Here is a 15,417-nt window from a genome sequence, read left to right as displayed (position 1 = left end):
TGGCATAGGAAAGGGTCAGGGATGTTGTGGGATTGTGAAAATCATTCACTCATCCATAGAGAGCTGTTCAGTAGATTGCATGGGTAAAGCACTTGCAGTGGACACTGCTGCTGATTGAACACCCAGCATATATCTATCTCATTTTTCTTCCTAATGGACCCTCAATTTTTGGAGGTATGAGTTACTTGCCTCTCCTGTAAGTTCTGCAAGCAAACCCTCTCTGATGTAATAGAATCCGAGTAGTCTAACCAAGCCAGGGAAAGAATTTTCCTGGAAAGTACATCTGGTCTACATGACTTAAATCTGACCATGCAGTCTGAAAGGAAGCATTTATTTTCCATGTTGAGGGAAAAAGAAGTTATTACTGTCTCTCTCAAGACATGATCAAAACAATATGCCTTTCCAGTATTTTCTGGATAGTATCATGTGGCCATGAAGGGATCCAGCTCAAGGACAAAGTCCATATGTTGTGATGCCAGGACCAAGATACCAATTAAACAAAATGATGAATGACATCACTGAACAACGGAATCAACCTACCCTGAAACTACCTTAACTCTAGACTTCTTGTTATATGATAGAATGTATTCTCTAAATTGTCTAACTATTGTGAACAAAGCTTCTCTTTATGAGGCCTACAAAATATTCAACTTAAAAATTAGTTTACTATCTTTCATCAAACATTTCATTAACCTACTCCTAATGTGATGGTTGGAACTGATTCTCTCTGATGAGGCATACAATGTTAGCTGGGGGTGCTGTTAGGCATAACTGTGTCCGTCTAAGTAGGCTAGAGGAACAAATTCATAGACACTCATATGGTTATAGGAAAGAGCTTTATATACAAGAGCAATTTAATATTGAGAAAACATCCCAGCCCAGTCCAAATCAAGTCCATATGTCCGATATTAGCCTATATGTCCAATACCAATCTAAAAAGTCCTCTTCAGACTCATAAAACACACACAATGATGCCAAATGCAGGAAGAGCAGATGGTAGTGGGTGGAAAATCTTGTGGATCCAGTGGCAGTGGCACAGGCTTCCATGTGGCTCCTTCAACTCCAGGGATCTAGTGTAGCTCCATTTGTCTTATCAACAGGAGTGTCTCGCAGGGAGTGAGCTTGTGTCCTACCTCCAGAGAGCTATTTATCTCCTGAGCACCTCCAAATGAGATCATCAAGCTGGGACCTGGTTAACAGGCTAAACTCCACCCCTTCACTCTTAAGTTTCAAATTAACAACAGATTATGTAACTACCACAATCACATTCCAGGTAGCAAAGAGTTGAACCTTTTAAGTTACGGCAATTCTTAACTTTTAAGATTATAAACTCGGTTGGTATGCTTATAACACCTCGAAAATTATGAATTATTTTAACATCATGTGAAACATTTCTACTCTTCATAGGATGGCTCTGAGTTGGAATCAACCACACAGCAATCAATTTATACATTAACAACAGCAAAAGACCTTCAGATTTATGAACATTTTTCAGTTCAAAATGAGAATTGAAAATTAACTGATGAAGCAAACTGTTTGCACTGTGCTGGTAACCAAAAGGTTGGTTGTTCAAAGTGGCCCTACAGCTTTGAGGAAGAAATAGACCTGGTGGTCTCCTTCCATAAAGATTACAGCCAGGAATACCCAATGGAGTGGTTCCACTCTATAGCACGAGGAGTCTTCTAAGTCACAAATCAACAACAAAAGCAAAATCAGCCATAAAATGAGAATTGATGTATGTGTTTTATGATAAATAAACATTGCCCACTAAAACATCAACCGTTAGCAGTCTCACCACTCCCTTGTAAACCCAGTCATCTAATATCCTTTAATTTACATAATAAAACAATTTTGGTGTGTATTTTTGTGCCATACATTTATAGATTTTTTTTAAATCCACTCAAGTCCCACAGGAGGTGATGTTTTTATACGTGAAGATAAATATGACTTGTGCAATGCCATTTAGTAGGCACCCTTTGTTACTTAGTGTCATCAGGATACTCCAAAGCTTCTTGAATGGTACAAATCTTGAAATGGACCCTAAAGTTTTGTGTAATATTTGTTAAGATGAGCTAAATCCAGGAGGGGTTAGGACTTGGGCTGCAAGTTTGCAACATGGTACCTGAACACAGCAAAGACATCTAAAAATTCACTAAAATGTATGCTCCTCCAATGGGTAGAGTTGTTGTTGAGAGCAGTTGCCTAGCCCGGAACTACATTTCCTGGACCTCACTTATCAAGGGCCAGGTAACTACCCATAGAGCCTAGTGATACTTTTATAGTCAAAATGTTCACTCAGTGCTTTAACCACATGCTGACAGAGATAGAGTGTTGATTTAACTAACTCCAACACACCATTTGGTCAGAGTAGTTGACAGATAAGGCTTGATTACAAAGAGGAAAATGCTAGTGGGAGGTTTTGTTTGTGTGTATCCACGCAAAGATATAATACACAGAAAGCACCAATTATTTTCATGGAAGGAGAAAGGAGACTGGTTGCCATGGTTAAAAATCACCACTCTGTTTAGTAAACTTTTAATTATAGTCCAATCCTGGTGAGGAAGGAAAAGAGTCTGTTCCCAGCAAAGTGGATAGGTAACAAGCAACCAGCCACCAGAACACAGGCCTGGGTCCCACAAAGGCTGAAATCTGTTTCTGGGACAGTTGATGGTATCACTTTCTTGAGGCTGAAACTCTAGGACAAATTCAGCTCTTGCTCCTTAAATCTGATCACCTGGACAGCTAAGATGACAATGATGTATACTTGTTTTATAGATGAGCTGTGTTTCCCATTTATTCTAACCTCTCTCTACACAGGCCCTCAAGGAGCGTGGGAAATGATGTCTCTAAGACCGCTCACTACAAGGATCCTGTTGGTGTAGTGGTTACGTGTTGGGTTGTGATCTCCATCATTAGCAATTCAAAACCACCAGCAACTCCTCAAGAGAAAGACCTGACTTTCTACTCCTATAAACAGTTATAGTCTCAGAAACCCACAGGGGGTCACTATGAGTCATCATTGACTGGTGGTGGTGAGTTTGGGGTTTTTTGGTGAGGGTACTCACTATGCTAAAAGGTCCATCTCCAGCCCCAGTTCTTCTCAGCTGCCTGCTCTAATGGAGTCTTTACTTGTTGAACATTTTTGTCTCTGAGTTCTTACTATACTTAAATTGGAATCGCATGCTTTAGAGCCCTCTGGTATAAAGGTTTATCTGGTTCAGTGTTATTTTGCAGACCTTGGCTTTATCTCCAAAAATAAGCAATAAGGCAGAAATTATGCCCTGTATTTTATTTATTTTCCTTTATAAAAGTAGAACACATTATGGAGAATTTTAGCTCAACTTTCTATTTCTCCACAGTGTCTCTTAAAGGAGAAAAAGACCCTCTGAGTTTGTGTAGTTACTCATTTACAACATTTTAAGTGCCCCATATGTAAAGTGGATGTCTGTGGGAGAATGAATGACACAGATAGGGAGGAAAATAAAAATAGCAATATAAACCACCAATACAAAGTAGCATTTAGAAATATGAGTCTTGTCTCTCTAGGGTGTTTCTCACTCCATTATCTATTTTGAAAATATGATGGAACTTTATTCATTTACCCATTCTGATTTCGGGTCACAAACAGATAGGCTATCGCTCTTGGATATGTGAGAATTACAAAAATGAATAAAATATAGTTATATGAAATTACTTGACATGGCTCTTCTATCCATAATTTTTTTTAAACTCCCACTTGGTTACTGGGTGGGAGCATGCAAATAAGGTCTATAAGACTCTAACTCAGGGATTGGTCAGTTTTACCATTCTGCTGGGTGTGAGAGTGAGCCATCTTGGAAGCAGAAACAGGAATCCCAAGACTCTCACTAAGAAAAGCCACCAGTGGAGCACATGTCAGGCTTCACTAAAGTGGCAGAAGCAACCAAAACCATAGCATCAGGGTCATGAGACAGAGCAGAGAAGGCATATCAAGACCATGAGGCAGAGTGGCAGTGGGTTTACTGGTCACAGCAGAGGCCAAGGGATGAAGTGGCTGAGAGTCTGAGCACCAGAAAGAGAAATGATTTCCAGCATGGCTGAGAAGAGGTACTGTGGACAAAACAGGGATATTTTATAACCTGTTACCTTCCCTAATAAATCTTATAATATGAGTATTGTCTGTGAATTCTGTATGACCATTACAAGGAATTATATCACCTACCGAAAAAGTAGTGAGAGATGGTTGATGTCACAATAGGATAAGGAGAAATGGAGGATGGACGCATGTCTGATCTTGACTTTAGACCTTGGGGTCATGTGGAATTGGGTACTCCTATATAGCCGGAGGTGGTAAGATATAGCCACCCACATAATATGTTCATATCCCTAAAATATTAAAATATTTTCATACTTCTATGCCCTTCCTTCCTACTTAGTCCTGTGATCTTGAAGTCCAGGATGAATAAAGTATACTCTCCTCTTGGCTAGTGTTCCAAACTTCGTCATATAATAAACATGCAGTTCAAAACCAATTCCATTTCCCTCTGACCAAAAGTTGTTTGAAATTATGTTAAAACATTTTCCTAAATGAGCTTTCTTAGAGGGATAAGGATGGTAATTTCTTATTTTATTATTATTATTTTGACATTTAGTAAGTGCTTTTTAATCGGAATTGTTATTTCAAAGGTCATCTTTACACTATCTTTTTCTCCATGGTCTCAGTATGCTCAGTTGCTGATCTCAAGGTTGAAAGTTAAGAGTCCACCTGAAGGCACTGTAGCAGTTACATAATCTCCTGTCAACTTGTGAAGGGGTGGAGTCTAGCCTGTCAATCAGGTCGGAATTTCATGACCTCATTTGGAGGCGTGACAGAGATAAATAGCTCACTGGAGGCCAGATACACTCTCTGATATCACCCCATATCCCTGGAGTTGCATGATGCAACAAGGGTAAGTCAAAAAACATTGCTAGTAGAGTTCCAGCTCATACATGCATTTATTAATTAAAAAACCATCATATGTAAACATGATTCTGTGGTCAGTGGGTGGCTGTAGACAAGTTTTTCAGTAACATACTTACCTTAGTGTCTTTAGGGTGCCTTAAAAAATATTTTAAGAAAACCATTAATGAGAAAAAGTCCTGCTCATTCTTAGAGGTTAACAAGGGTTGTCCCACAGGAATTTCATTGAGAATTCTTACCCTATCAACCCGACAGTCCTGATCTTGCCCCTTCAGACTTTTTGAGGTCCCAAAATTCAAAGAGGATTGAAACTGAACATGATTATAGTCCCTTGAAGAAGCCATAACTGATAAAGTATAATTGAAGAGTGCAGAATTCTTCATGAATGGATTGAGATGGAAACACTGTTTTCAGAGGTGCATAGACCCAGATGGAGGATATGTCAAGAAACAATAACTTCACATTTTGATATTTTTGCTAAATAAAAGAGTCAATAAATTGTTATTTACCTTCCTATCTAACCGATTGTTACAAAGGTATATATTTAAATGCTGATTCATAAATTTAGTACAAGAATTGAGATTTAGAGTTCTTTCAATATCAGTGCAGTGAGTGACTATGAAGAATAATTTAGGTAAATAAAGGAGTGTTCCTTCCCTGAATCAAGAAGGCAAATTCTTAAGCTATGTAATATTATATAATAGTATATTTTAACTTTATAAGTTTATCAGACACTGTAAATTCCCAGGCCAGCATCCATCCTTCCTTTTACGTGACTAAGCCTGGATTTGTTCAGCAATATACCTTCTCCACAAACTCAAAACTATGAGCTTAGAGTAAATCAATATTATTCCAGTTTGGGGGAATACTTCTATTCATTTTGCATATAATTAGTTCCAGAATGAGGACTGCACTCTATTCTGGTCAAGAAGAAGTAAAAGGAAACCAGATGGAGTAGTTCTTAGATTTTTTTTTTAACATGCTAAGAGAGAGAGACATAAGAGAGATGAGCTGGCTTCCTCCTGGGTATTACTGGATCTGGATGAGACAACATGAACTGCCATAGCCACCTTGCTGCCAGTCTGATGATGAAGCTAACATCGGGGATTCCAAAACCAAACTCACCGCTATTCAGTCAATTCTGACTCCTAGGGACATCCTGTGGGTTTCCGAGCTTGTAACTGTTTATGGGAGTAGAAAGTCAAGTTTTTCTCCCATAGAACCGCTGGCGGTTTTGAATTGCCAACCTTAAGGATCGCAGCTTAATTCATAACCACTATGGCCTTAACATTGAGTATTGTGGAACGGGAAAAAAAAGGAGAGCCTGGGCCTTAATGGATCAACTGGAAGATTGTTCTTCTCTGAATAATCACAGGAGTTAATAAATGTCCTCTTTGCTTGCATCTTCTATAGTCAGAATCTCTAGTACTTGCAGCTGAATGTAGCCTAAGAAATATAAAAGTTTTGTTGTTTCTATCCACAACAGAATGTATAGAGTTCTAAGAGACCCTATAGGAAAAACCAAAAGGTCTGAGGTTCTTAAAGATGAGTACGTTTTCCATATGTAGAGAAAAGGGCACTAATTTTCTAGGGAGTAGCTTTAGGAAGTAGATGAGCACAATGCTCGTCAGGCTCTTTAAATACTTTGGAATGGCTGCCTTGGGATTACTACGACTTGGAATCAGCTTGATAATAATGAGTTACTGTAATCAAAGTCTTTGAAAGTATACAGATTTAATGATATGACATGGGTTTGGATTTTAAAGTTCTGAGTCTAATTTCTAAAATTTTCCATTTTAGTAGTTTAATATATCTCTGGAATTAGTAAGAGATTAAACTGTAATATTAAAATGCACAAGGCTTCTTGTTATCTTAGAACTTTTGTTCTATCTTAGCTCTTGCACATCCTTCTAAATTCAAGTATTAAGAGAACATGAGGTGTTGCTGAAAAATGACACGATTGATTGCTTTGTGTTGGCTCATTATCAACTTACTTTGAGGAAGAAAGAATCCAGCAAGAGTACTTTCCACTAAAAACAATTATTTTCCAAGGTAGAAAGTGGTCCATGAAGCTGATCAACTTTGGGATTCCTCAGCCAAACTTTCTAGTAGTGTTTCCCAATAAATAAAGCTATGATTTGGAAAATAATAGGGATTTTCAACCATCAGAGCCTCTCACCAGTTAGGGGGTATCAAGGTTCACCATTCATTATTAATGTTGCTATCCAGCACCACACAACAAAAACAGCCACACACAGAAAGACAAATCCTTATTTCATGAAACTCCGGGATTTCTACTTTGGCATTCAAATACAAAATTACAGATAATTCTCTTCTGGAAACTATGGCAACTACTAGTTTATACATAGCTAATACCCTTACTGCAATTACCCTAACCCAAGCCAGAAGTACTGTCACTGAGTGGATTCAAACTTATATAGACCCTACAAAACTAAATAGAATTGTCCCATAGGGTTTCCAATACTTTAAATCTGTTTTATATGTACCATATATACTCGAGTACAAGGTGACCCGAATATCAGCCGAGGCACCTAATTTTACCACAAAAACTGCATGAAAAATGTCCTGAAAAACTCACCTTATACACAAGTATATACAGTATTTAATTTTTTTTTATTATGAGTTAGGTGAAAGAACAGATAATCAGTTTTACATTCAAAAATTCATACATAATTTGTTTGAACTCATCCTTTGAAATTCCCTCAGTGGATCATCACTTATCTTATTTCCTCCTTGTGTTTCCTCTTTACATTCCTCTTTCTTTTTAAAAACTTGTCCTTTGGTAAATGCTGCCCTTTTTATCTTAACTGGTTGACAAGTACATCAAGAGGATTTGCACATTTTCAGACTTGTAGGGTAACTAAGGGCCTGTAATTGTTAGGTTTTCTGTGCCAAGTTGGCTCCTGTAGAAACATTTGGGCAGAGTTGAGTCTGTCAATCAGGTCATAACTTGAATGGAGGGCAACCAAGATAAATGGTTTTACAAAGTTGGCCTACTTCTCTCTTTCTCCCTGGAGGCAGGCCACACACTCTCTCTGCTTTACCTTCCTGTTAGCTAGCTGCGTAGCTGTGACCTGCCAGAGCCTTGTGATGCTTACACTGCCATTTGATCCACGAGACTCTGCATCTACCACCTGTGATATTCCTGCATTCTCCATAATTGTCCGTAGCTGAATGAATATGAAAAGGGATTTATGGACTAGTATCAGATTTATGGACTTGATTTGGACTGGGCTGGGATGTTTTCTTGATATCTGATTACTCCTTGATATAAACCTTTTTCTTACATATACAAGTGTCAATGAATTTGTTTCTCTAGTCAATCCAGCCTAACTCTTGGGAGTTCCACCAGTCTGTATCCAACCATAATTTTGAAATCTGTTCCACATTTTTCTCCCATTCTATCTAGGATCATTTAATGTGATCCTTTGCAGAGTAGTTAGGCACCATCTAATTCTACTGATCTCAGGGTTGTAGAGACTGATGTTTGCATGATTCCTTAGTCTACTGAACTAATTGTTTCCTTGTCTTTGAATTTCCATCACTCTTCTTTCCTCCAAATTGGACCAGACCAATAGTTGCACCTTTGATGGCTCCTCACCATTTTTTAAGAGGATTTTGCTGTGACATCTGTCACCCCATTGATACACAGAGTTGATTCAACTGAACTGGCTAGGCCCTTCCTCAATCACTATGCCTTGTGTGTCCCTCCAGAAACATTGTGCTCAGTTGAAGAAGAATATCTTTTCCAATAGTGGAGGGCCACTGAACAGAAGCATGATATTGTCGGAGAGAGTGCCAGAAGATGAGACCCTCAGTTCCAAAGGCACTCAAAATATGACTGAGGAAGAGTTGCCTTGTCAAAGTAGAGTCCACGATAAAGACGCAGATGGAGGAAAGCCTGTCAGGGCAAAGCCTTCAAGACTTTTATATGCTGATGGGGCATGGCTCAAAACGAGGGGAACAAAAGTTGCAAACATCATTTCATAAGTGGAACAAAGTATGAATCTAGAAAAATTAGAAGTCGTCAAAATGAAATGGAACACACAAACATCCATATTCTAGGCTTTAGTGAGCTAAAATGGACTGATATTGGCCATTTTGGATAAAAAATTAAATGGAATGACACAGCAACTTAATGGCATATTTGCATTTGCAGAGGAATGGCTTTGCATTCATTTGTTAAAGATGGCATTTCATAATCTATCTTGAAGTACAATGATGTCTGTCATAGGATAATGTCTAACCGCTTGCTAAGAAATCCATATAACTATTATTCAAATTTATGCACCAGCCATCAAAGCTAGAGGCCCAGAAATTGATAAATTCTACCAACATCTTCGGTCTGAAATTGATCAAATATGCCATTAAGTTGCACTGACAATTATTGGTATTAGAATGCAAAAATTGAAAACAAAGAGAAAGGAACTGCATTTGGAAAATGTGGTCTTGGTGATAGAAATGAAGCTGGAGATTACATGATAGATTTCTGCAAGAATAATGACTAGTTTATAGCAAATAACCCTTTCAACAACACTAATGGTGACTATACTCTCCAGATGGAATATCCAGAAATCAAAGTGATTACATCTGTTGGAAGAGATGATGGAGAAACTCATTATCAGCAGATAAAATGATGTCAGGGCCTGACTGAGGAACAGATTAGCAATTGTTCACATGTCAGTTCAGGTTGAAGCTGAAGAAAATTTAAACAAGTCCACAAGACCAGATATGCACACAGAACAAGGAAATGGTGCTTAGTTTAAGATCGGGAAAAGCATGAACCAGGATTGTATCCTCTAACCATATTTATTCAATCTATATGCTGAAAAAATCACCAGAGAACCTAATTATATGAAGATATATAAGATATGTAAAAATACTTCTTTTTTATTAATTTTTTAAATTTTATTTTTATTTTTTTAAACATTTTATTAGGGGCTCATACAACTCCCATCACAATCCATACACACATCAATTGTGTAAAGCGCATTTGTACTTTCATTGCCCTCATCATTCTCAAAACATTTCCTCTCCACTTAAACCCCCGACATTAGGTCCTCATTTTTCCCCTCCCTCCCCGCTCCCGCCTCCCTCATGAGCCCTTGATAGTTTATAAATTGTTATTTTGTAATATCTTGCAAAATACTTCTTTTTATAATTGAAGTATTACAAAGCAAGCAAGTGACTTTGAGTACTAAGGTATGCCTAATTCAAGCCATGTTATTTTCTTTCACATTTTATTTTATTTGCTTCATCCCTTCTTTTACAAAGTTAGGATGTTCACAGCTTTATACCAAAATGTAAGAAGGCTATGCTATTTGCTTACAAACATTTTTGCAGTTAATTATCATTTGATTTTATTCTTCTAAATCCATATCAAATATTTTTTTAAAAATCAGAAACCAAAGATGCTGGAGCGGCTCTATGGCAGAGATTTCACTTAAACAGGAGAAAGACTTTTCTGCAGTCCTTCTTTGTGCCCCTCGTCTCCCAACTGAGCTACTGCCTTGAACTTAGAGCAACTCTGAGGAACTTTGGGCTGGAGTTGGGGTTAGAGCTGTAAATGCTAACCAGTAGGTCTGGTTTGCCTGAAGACCTCCCATCTACTTGCACACACAACTCCCTGTGTCCCAATTGCCTTATATGCATATGAAAGTTGGACATTGAATGAAGGAAGTCAAAGAAGAATCAATGACTTTGAACTATGGTGTTGGCAAGGAACATTGGACATACCACAGACTGTCATAAGAGCAAACAGATCTTCCTTGGATGAATTACAGCAAGAATGCTCCTGAGAGGCAAGGATGGCGAGACTTTGTACTTCGGACATGTTATCAGGAGAGGCCAGTCCCTGTTGAAGGACCTCATGTGTGGTAAAACGGAGGGGCAGCAAAAAAAGGCAGGCCTTTGACACAAGTGGATTGACACAGGTGCTGTACCAATGGGCTCAAATATAAGAACAATGATGAGGATGGAGCAGGGCCAGGCTGTTGTTCTATTGTACAAGGGGTAGCTTTGAGTCAGTCCTGACTCAACGGCACTAGAAATTACAACTCTTTTGTCAAGAGCATGTGATTAGCAACTCCCCTGCTAACACTTCTCAAAAAGCCTTTAAATTAACAGATTGTCATGTTTGTCACAGAGTAATAGATGGATTAAATTCTGTTGATCATTCAACTCTCATTCTATCACTTACCATTGACCAACCTGAGTTCCTTCCTAGAAAGTTCACAAAAAGTTAATATAGTTAAAAATATTAACTAAATACATAGTGGATATAACATATGTACTTTTACTTTGTTATGTTTACACAAACATAACCCCCAAATCTAATTTTTATAATCATAAACCAAACATGGAGACATTAAAAAGTGTTATAGATAGTAAAAGAGGAATGGGCTCTATAATAAGTAGTAATTGTTTCCTGGGAGTAATGGGGTGCAAAAAGATAAGATAGTAGAAATACAGGAGAAACTGCATGTCAAAATGTATTTTGATAGAAAAGTAGTTCTTAAATTTTAGCACATCATAGCCAACTAGATAGTTTGCTAAAGCATAGGTTGCTGGGCACTATCTCTAGAGTTGCTGACTCAGCAGGTCTGGGTTGCTGCCTGCGAATTTGCATGTCTAACAAGTTCCCAGGTGGCAAGAACCACTGTTTTCTAAGGCCAAGATGAGTGGCACTGCAGTTTTGGAATTCCATCAAACTCCATGCATCTAGGACTCATACATACAGGAGGTTCGATAGTGTTTGGGGAGCTGAGAGGTATAATGAATGATGTACCTTCAGTCTCCCTCCAAATTAAGGTAAGATTAAAATAATATATGTTGAAAGTCTGTTTTGCATGTTCTCTATGAATAAAGGACAGTGTCTTCTCAAACAACTTACAGGACCTGCCACACCCATTCTGACAGGCCTACGTGGAATGACCTTGGACTTGCAACAATGCTTTTGCTGATTTTGCTAACTGTTCAGGGTCAGGCTTCATCATTTCCCTGAAGCTATTTTAACTCCAGCAACTTGGAATGGATATAGCTTTGCATTATTGTTCTTACTCTCTCTCCTATGCTGCTTTTTTTTTTTCTTTATGGACAATGTAACATGAGGTGTGAAGACAAAAGAAAAACAACTAACTCTGTCCACCACTCGGGTTTCTCCATCACGGACTTCACGAGAGAGTTTTGTACCTGGACAAAACTGCCGAGAAGACAAATTTGGCCAAAATTTGAAAACACTAGCTTTCAAAAATGTGAAGTTTGTAAATTATTCTATGAAATCATAGCTAAGTTGGAAATATTCCCTATTCCTCTCTTCTTAACTGAAAACTGGAGATCATAATGTCTATTTTGTTTTTTGTTTCCTTTTTACAGAGATCTTGTGAGTAATAATGTATACCACTAGATGTCAGCACCCTTATGTTTGCTCTGTAAAGTTCCTAAGGTGCTCAGACCATAAGCTAACAGAGTAGACATTTATTAAATAATAACAACGATTCCAGGGCTGCGTTATGTGATATAAGTTATATAATCTTGGAGTTAAAGTATGGCTTTATCAATTACCAACAATGTATTTTATGTCTCTGGATGAAAATCTAATACCCCACCCTTCCAACACACACACACACACACACACACACACACACACACACACACCATCCACTCAGATTTGTAACATCCAGTGGCTATCCTGGCTGAGTCCTAGCTTTGAGCTGTAACTCTGGCATATAACTTGGACAAGTGACTCGATCTTTTGGAACTTCATTGTCCCCACCCATAAAATGGCTTTGGCAAGGATTAAATCAGATAATATATTTGCAGTACTCAGAATACTATATTTATTAATTATTATTATTATTATATGTCAACTTCTGGATGTGACAAATGTTTTAGAATGTTCTTTGTGTTCTCACTTTGCTAAATTTAGGCAAAATATGAGATCTTAATAAAGGATTGAAAGGATTGGAATTATAAATTTACTTTCCTGATATGCACACTCACTAGCATTGTGAACCTTAAGAGGGAAATCCTTAGAGGCATTATAATACCTATGGTTCAGGGCTTCCTCTATAATTCTTTTGAAATTCAGAAGCACAGCAGAAGATACAGGATGTTCTTTTCACCTTCCCCATACAAATGCTGAAGACAAATGTGTGCATAAGTAAGTGTAGTGAAGGCTGATGGTGCCTGGCTATCAAGAGATATAGCATCTGGGGTCTTAAAGGCTTGAAGGTAAACAAGCTGCCATCTAGCTCAGAAGCAACAAAGCCCACATGGAAGAAGCACACCAGCCTGTGTGACTTCAAGGTGTTGAAGGGATCAGGAATCAAGTACCAAAGAACAAAAAATCATATCATCGTGAATAAGATGGAGTGCGGGGTGGGAACCCAAGGCCCATCTGTAGGCAACTGGATATCCCTTTGCAGAAGGGTAGCCGGGAGGAGAGAGTCACTCAGAGTGCAGGGTAGCAACAATGAAACACACAACTTTCCTCTAATTCTTTAATGCTTCCTCCTCCCCCACTATCATGATCCCAATTCTACCTTACAAACCTGGCTTGACCAGAGGATGCACACTGGTGCAGATAGGAACTGGAAACACAAGGAATCCAGGATGGATGAATCCCTCAGGACCAGTGGTGAGAGTGGAGATACCGAGAAGGTGGAAAGGTGGGGTAAAAAGGGGGAACCGATTACAAGGATCTACATATAACCTCCTCCCTGGGTGATGGGCACAGTAACGTGAGTGAAGGGAGATGTTGGGCAGTGTAAGATATGATAAAATAATAATTTATAAATTATCAAGGGTTCATGAGGGAGGGGGAGCAGGGAGGGAGAAGAAAACAACGAGGAGCTGATTCCAAGAGCTCAAGTGGAAAGCAAATGTTTTGAGAATGATGAGGGCAACAGATGTACAAATGTGTTTGACAGAATGGATGTATATATGGATTGTGATAAGAGTTGTACAAGCCCCCAATAAAATGATTTAAATAAAAATAAATAAGTAAATAAAATAAAAACCATCTTTAAAAAAATGTACAGAGAGTAATATGTCTTCATTTCTTCAACGTTTTCATCCTTTCTCCAGATACCTCATAGCATAAGAAACCTCACCTTGATCACAGAAATTCTTTAAAAGCTAGCTTTTTACAGCAATAAAGAGAGGTTTAATATGCTGGCATCCTAACATCAATTGTCTTTCTGCAGGTCCCTTCATATTAAACCAGAGTCGCTCTGGTTTTCATAGGAATGCAATCACAAGTCCACAGGCAGCCAGCCCTCTGTTTTGATAGCATAACTTGTTCTTACCTTTCTGATACAAATTCAGCAGGATTTGCTGAACACTCATTGCAAAGTCAAGCAGTTCCCCTAAAAAATGTAAGAGTGGTAAAATAATGCTAACTAAATTCCTGTCTCCGAGAAGAGAAAGGGCATCATCATAGAATGTCGGGCTTGGAAGAAAAGTGCGGGTTTAAGGACAAGTGTCAGAGAGGATGATCAAAGTCAGCCTCAGCCTAAAGTTAGAAGATTTGAAGAATCACAGACTATTGCAGCTAGAAGAAAACTTGTTAATATATTCTTTTTTATATTCATTGTACAAATGAGAAAAGTAAGGTCAATGGTTAATTTTTTTGCCCAAAGCAACAGGTCTAGAAAACTTGCATCCAGATTATAGCTTACATGCCCCCAAAATGTCCACAAAGCACACCAGGGTCCAAAAGCCAACAAACTAGGAGGGACCTTCCAGACATGGAAAAGGGGGTGGAGTGGCCCCAACAATATCTAGTTCAGCTGGCAGGTTTAGCTGGTAGGTCATGGCATGTCACAGCAGGCTGGCATGCCATGCTTATCCTGAGGACTCTCAAGAGAGATCTCGGATAAAATAATGTGATAAAATTATTATTTTTTTTAGTAAACCTTGGTAGTTCACAATGTAATTATATTTTCTTTAAATTAGTGGGGGTGTGTGTGCTGCTGCTGAGTAAATTAAATTGGTTCTATTAAAATGTTAATTATACTCTTATTAAAGAATCAGAAAATATGTTAACATGAAAATTGTTTAGTGAATCCAAAATCTAAAACTTACTTTTTGCCATTAAACAATCAGAAAATGTATACATTGACTTTCTCTTCTATTGTAATGTCATGAAATCATAGGTAGGAAATCATAGGTAGCCTAAAGTGCTCTTTCTCTAAGTTCAGAACCTAACCCCAAATTCATGATATTATGAATGTTCTTTAAAGTATGGGAGCCCCCAGCGATGTGTAATGGAATTCTTAATGCAATCAGGGAGCAAGAAGAGTTTTCTTTTATGAACAATGAGTAAGGGATAAAAGGCCCTGAGTGAGCTAGGCTAAGTACACCAGCTGCCGTCCATCAATATGTTGGCCATTAATAGTCATTTAAGCTTTTAGTCCAATTTAAATGAGTATCACTAGGGTTTAAATTTTAAACCA

The 15,417-nt window shown here is 38.2% G+C and overlaps 1 protein-coding gene across 1 annotated transcript in view; it reads right to left on the bottom strand.

Moving 5' to 3' along the window:
* The window catches only part of SLC9A9 (solute carrier family 9 member A9), an 859,212-nt gene that overhangs the window by 838,167 nt on the left and 5,628 nt on the right, over positions 1–15,417 (bottom strand). The window lies entirely within an intron of this gene.

The sequence above is a fragment of the Echinops telfairi genome, unplaced genomic scaffold (assembly GCF_000313985.2).
Source record: "Echinops telfairi isolate 266 unplaced genomic scaffold, ASM31398v2 ScPeMD7_16;HRSCAF=60, whole genome shotgun sequence".
NCBI classification, from domain to species: Eukaryota; Metazoa; Chordata; class Mammalia; order Afrosoricida; family Tenrecidae; genus Echinops; species Echinops telfairi.
The sequence above is the reverse complement of the archived record's forward strand: the minus strand, read 5'-3'. Positions and strand labels throughout refer to the sequence as shown.